General features: G+C 37.6%; 1 long non-coding RNA gene across 1 annotated transcript; it reads left to right on the plus strand.

Annotated features, from left to right (window-relative positions):
• The first annotated feature begins 1416 nt into the window (after positions 1–1416).
• LOC127523394 (uncharacterized) lies at positions 1417–4253 on the plus strand. Its single transcript, XR_007932867.1, has 4 exons — positions 1417–1545; positions 2715–2750; positions 2914–2965; positions 4123–4253. It is a non-coding gene; the product is annotated as an uncharacterized LOC127523394 (long non-coding RNA).
• The last annotated feature ends 1876 nt before the right edge of the window (positions 4254–6129 follow it).

Genomic DNA, 6129 nt, shown 5'->3' on the forward strand with positions numbered 1-6129 from the left:
AAGGTATGTTGTATAACAGCCAGGCAACTTGTATTATGAGCAATGAAAGTGAAAGTCAATGTTGAATGCTAATTATCATATTGCTGTACATGTTGTTGCACAACATGCTGGGATTTATTGAATAAAGGCACAAATCCTGTGTTTGAAGATATGTTATACATTTACTGAACATAAAATTAACCTAGCATGAAAAGTAGCTAGTTTTAAACCCAAGTAATGTCTTTGTCGCCCTTAAAATGGTGATTTTGGTTTGTCTTCACAACTGTATGTAACAGTTACAATGATATAACAATATCATTTTGACAAGAGAAAAAAATATTTTTAATTATTAATCTATTTTCATGACTAAAAATGTAACACTTAGCTGTATATGTAGCTGATATTTTATTTTATTTTAATTTTAGTATTCAGGGGTATTTTAGGGGTCTAGGAATATGATTCTTACTTGGGGTGCGAGAGGTCCCGAGTTCAAATCCCTGACGTGCCCCCGATTTCATGTTATATATAAATGAGAGAGTGGAAGCAGGGAATCTTTTGAGGGTACAGCAGTTGAACTGGCCAAAATAACAAACAAAACATTCTTATTTTAAAACCTCTTAGCTAAACCATAACCAAAAGTAAATAAAATAAAAGTATACCTAACTCCCTAGCCAAAAACAGAGATCAAAAAGGTTTACAATAAACAATAATGGCATCAAACTCCTTACTTTCCCAAACCCTCAAAATTTACAATGATGTACAAACAATTTACAAGCCCAGGCAAACAGAGTAAAAAGGGGAATCTAAATCAGTATCAGGAAACAGGCAATAGGGTCAAAATAGTGAACAGTTTCCTACTTACAATTTTTAATTCTTTTTCAGAGAACAAACAATGATCACCCTACTCTTAACAGTCAAGATTTATCTAAACACACAGCCATAAACCAGCAATTCTCTCCTCACAACAACACAATGTGCCCTTCCAAAGGAAGTGACATTAGAGCTTTTAAGGTGTGCCTGGAATCAAATGCACCAATCCAGATGGGCCAGTCATTAACCTGCAGGAGCCAATCAGCACCGTCCCTGGGCACAGACACTTCTAAAATCAAAAGAGATAAAAAAAAACAAGAGAATACAAAACAAAGGGTTGTAACTATTTTATTTTATTTTATTTTATTTTATTTTATTTTATGATTAGCTTAGTTTTGTTACAGTACAGCTGTCTTCTGCCACAATGTACTGTACACTGCATACATAGGTTGTGTTCAAAAAAATGCTGTCTAGGAAGGCAGCTTCCTAGGTTTTGAGACAGCCATAATCTGAAATCTGTACTATTATCTCTCTCTCTCTCTCTCTCTCTCTCTCTCTCTCTCTCTCTCTCTCTCTCTCTCTCTCTCTCTGTGTGTGTGTGTGCTTAAATGAGAAACTTCACAGGCACTTGAATCCCTTTGTCCATTCCCCAGCCTCTGAGGTCTATAATGAGAGAGAATAAACACGGCTTTATCGCCAGGGAGGATTTAAACAGACAAGCGCGGGAGGAGAGCTTAACAGTTTCAAGGACAAGAGGTGTTTAATTTTTCAGCTGATAATCATCCACCCATTTAGCATATGTCACGCAGTCCGCTAATCATCAATCACCTTTTAATGAACTACACCGCATTTCCTGCACTATTCAATCGTCATTTGTTTTAGAAAGCGTCTTTTATAATGGCCATCTCTTTATTGTTTTTGTGAATCATTATGTTAGCGTGTGTGTCTGTGTATGTGCATTCATACATGTGTGTGTTTATTGTTCGCATGCAAACCCAAGGAGAACAGGCTTACCAAGTGTTGAGATTAATTAAACATTGTGGTTTTCTGATGCCCTCCAAGAGGACGTCTTATATCTCTATAGCTCTCTCTGTTTACCGAAGAAGAATAAGCAATTTGGCCTCACAAAAAAAATAAATGGAGGGCTTATTGTTTCTCTCTCACCTAGACCACACACTAGAGCAAAAACAATTAAGCATGACTGAATAATTACAGTGAGAGAGATGAGAGAAATCTGTTAAAAAAATCCTTCTTCTCTCCATTCCTTTACCCATGTGCTGACATTTTTCTCTGGCCAAAGGTCAGATTGTAATAAAAAATGTTCATTGACCTTCTGATGTGTCCAAAGAACCGTATGGCACCATAGTAATCGTATCCACTTTATGGCGCCAAGACCCATAGAGGAGAAACAGGGGCTTTTAAAAACTGAAATCCCCCTCCTCTCCACGCCAACCCATATGGCGCTCCTATTTTATTTGCCTGCTTACTTCTTGATATATGAAAGGTATTAAACATGACACCTGTGCTGAATGAGTAGTCCTCCATGGTGACGTTTAGCCAAAGTTTAACCACATTTCAGTTTATTCCCTGTTGTTGTTTATAGCAGATGTGAGGCATAGATTACCTTGAGGTTTAAGCCCACCCACGCAGAACAATATATGCACATTAGTCACATCTTTCAGTCCAACCTAAACTCTGACCATCCAGCAACAATTATTAACAAAAACAAAGAAGAACAACGATGCTCAAGAGATGTTCTTCTGAAATAGGAACCTAAAAAATGTTACATTTTATAATGAGAGCAGTGTTGGTTTTTAGTAATGAATTAATATTCTGTATTTATATTATATTTATATTTTATATTAATATTCTGTTTAGTCAACAGTACAGACTTTTAAAATATTTACATTTTTGTTCCTTTGTAGGTTTTGTGAAGCACTCAACCACCTGACTCCATTTTGGTATGGAATGGCCATTTTTAAGTCAATCAATTCTCATCCTGCATATTTTTTCCCATTTAATATCCTTTTTAAAAAATATTTTAGAGTATTAAAGTAAAATGCTTTGCAAATGCCATTTGATGCTAAGTTTAAAAATGAATAATTGGTGGTTTTGCTGTTCCAGACTGGTTTGTATTGGTTTGGGGCTGAGCTGGTGGTCTTTTCTTCAGATTTTGGTAAGATTTTTTTTGATGGTTTTGAAAAAAGTATCTTATGCTCACCAAAGCTGCATTTATTCGATCAAAAGTAATATTGGGACATATTATTACAATTTAAAGTAACTGTTGTCTATTTGAAAATATTTTAAAATGTTATTACTGTTATGGCAAAGCTGAATTTTCATCAGTCACATGATCCTTCAGAAATCCTTCTAATATGCCGATTTGGTGCTGAAGGAACATTTCATATTATTATCAATGTTGAAAACAGTTGTGCTGCTTAATATTTTGTGGAAACCGTGATCCATTTTTTAGGACTTTGAATAGAAAGTTCAAAGGAATCACATCTATTTGTAATAAGAATCTTTTGTAACATTATAAATGTCTTTACTGTCACATTTGATCAATTGAATGCATCTTTGCTGAATAAATGCATAATTTTTTTTCAAAACGTACTGACCCCAATATATTTGCAGTATGTTAGTCTTCAAAAGGATTACATAACGTGTATCAGAGATGGTATTGATTCTGAAAGTTGTTGGGGCGCTCTTTTTGAACAGTAGACTGATGTAAGAAGCAGTGAATCTCCTGTGGAGAATCTGACACAGGTCTTCCCTGAGGCCTGTCTTGGATTTCCATGGGAACTCTAGCTGTCAGAATCCTAAATATGAAGTGTCTTGGATCACAGATGAGATTCTCACATGGTGCTGTCAATAGAAATCCACCTTCACTCTTCACAATATCTCCCCTATAGCCCTACCGAACTAGGACTTCCTCTGATATCGGCTGAATACTCGTGTCACACAGGCAAGGATAGACATAGACCTCTTTTTTGAATACTCAAAACTCTCTGCCAGATGCTTGTGGTCTCCAGTTTCATTGCAAAGAGTCTTAACATGAGGAGGGAATCACTTCTCTGTACACCTTCAGCCATGGCAATACGATTGGGAATGAAAGCTCTTCAACAAAAAGTTTGATAATACTCAAAGAAAGCTATTGTTTTCTAGACTTCAGACAAGGCATTCTGTTACATGATGCATTGTGTCAGGATGCGTTGAAATGGGGCATACAGCTTTAGGGTTTGCTTAGGCACCGTGCCACGTTCTCAGTCTGTGTCTTAAAAAGCAGTGCACGCTATCAATGTTATTCATTCATTCTCCCATCCTCTTGAAAAGCTTTTAAGAAGGAAGCCAGTTTGGAAGACAGCCTGCCCACAAAATACTTGGAAGATTCCAGCTCGTCTTTGGAGGAAGGGTTCAGGGGCCAGTGTGGAGGGCTTCCGCTACGATTTTCAACCACAGCAATGTAAGGTTCCCTGTTTCCTTTTCACCAGCACCATGTTAACCTTTTAATTAGATCTCTGATTGGACCGTAGTAAACTTGCTTGGATCAATTCAATGAAGTCGGCAGGATTTCTTGAGGGGCCCTATTGTGGTTACATAAGCTAAAAAAGGCTCAGGTAATTAGAAGAGTGGTAGAATAAAGTATTTTGTCAATACTTGGACAAGTACAAGAGAATTTAATCAATATGAACTGCATACAGTGTCAAAAATACATACAGTACACTCTTAATTAAAAATAAAGGTTCTTTATTGGCATCTGGTTCCATGAAAAACTTTTTAACAGCCATGGAACCTTATACAAAAGTTTCTTTATAGCTTCTTTAGATTATTAAAACATTCTTCACACTAAGAAAAACATAACCGCTTTTCCACCGTCAGGCCGAATGGCTCTCACCGCGTAACCGTTCCATTCCGTGCCGATCTGGTCCAGCTGTTACGGTTACGGTTTCATTTTCCACTGAGGGGCTGATAATGGCCACTTTTTGGAATTTAATACAAAATCGTCTGTCGTTGCCTTGGTAACGCAACAGTTTACTGACGATTTGAGATGTAAATAACGACCGCGTTATGTTGGATATTTCTTTTAATTTTCTTATTAATTTGTGTTTATGTCAAATAGAGCGCTTAGCCAGCTACAGAGAAACTGGTAGCCAGGCAACAGATTCTACCAACAGACAGCAAGTTAGACAACTGTGCTGAGAATTCCGGGCCGAGAACGGTTTGTAATCGTACTGTACCAGGTTCAAGTGGAAACACAACTGGAACCGTTCCTTACCATTCTAAGAACCGTTCGGCCCGACGGTGGAAAAGTGGCTATGATTCTTTTAAGAACTGCTCACTGAAAGGTTCTTTGGGGAACCAAACATGGCTCTACTATGGCACCCCTGTGAAAACCTTCGTTTTGGAACCTTTATTGTTAAAAGTTTATGCTTAGATTCCGATCAGCAGTAAGAGGAACTGGAAAATACAGCCTCTGTGAAGATGTCTGAGGCTTTTTCAGTCACTTTAAACTGGTGAGTACGTCTCAAGGAATGATTGATACCATCACTCAGGGCAAAAGCAAAAAATACAAACTTTGGTAGCATGAGAACAGCATTCCTGGAGCTGGATAAATCATACAGAGACATGCAGATGACAGACAGACCTTGTCCAGCAGGCAGAAGCTGAATCAGAGCATGAAAAATGCATAAAACTGCTCTGACTCCATCTTGTGTGGAGCTCTTTCTCCTGGGACCAAAGAGACAGAGTAGACGCGGCCCTTGGAGAGTGATTTCTCATACACACCAGTGATGTGTGTCCATGTGGACCACACAGACAGCTAAAAAGCTTGGTCGATTCAAAGGCCTATTTCATTGTAGATCACTGACTTCGTAGCATAGGTGTAGAAACATGTTTAGATACCCTCACATAACATCCACATGCAGTATGAGTGGACTTTGCAAATGTAAATTAAACTGAAAAAAGCATTATGTTTAGAAAAACATATACAGTATTGCATATGATATATAGCATATACCGTTCCACAACTCTTAATAAACGTTTTAGCAAAAAAGAGAAAAAATGAGTTTTGTTTTCAAAATAAAAGACATCTCATCAAATACAAGTATGGTGTGCCACAGGGCTCAGTGTTATGTCCTCTGATTTTCTCCTTATATATGCTTCCCCTGATGTCACAATTTATCCTTACAGAGAATGACTGCATTACAATATTCAGACAATTAAAATACAACATGGATAGGACATTTAAGCATGCAGATGCCCACAGGTGTCTACCAGGCCTGGCTGGCAGCCGTTTGTAATTTAAGGGTCACAGCATGTTTCCATTTCTGTTTAAATCAA

This window comes from Ctenopharyngodon idella, chromosome 12, assembly GCF_019924925.1.
Source record: "Ctenopharyngodon idella isolate HZGC_01 chromosome 12, HZGC01, whole genome shotgun sequence".
NCBI classification, from domain to species: Eukaryota; Metazoa; Chordata; class Actinopteri; order Cypriniformes; family Xenocyprididae; genus Ctenopharyngodon; species Ctenopharyngodon idella.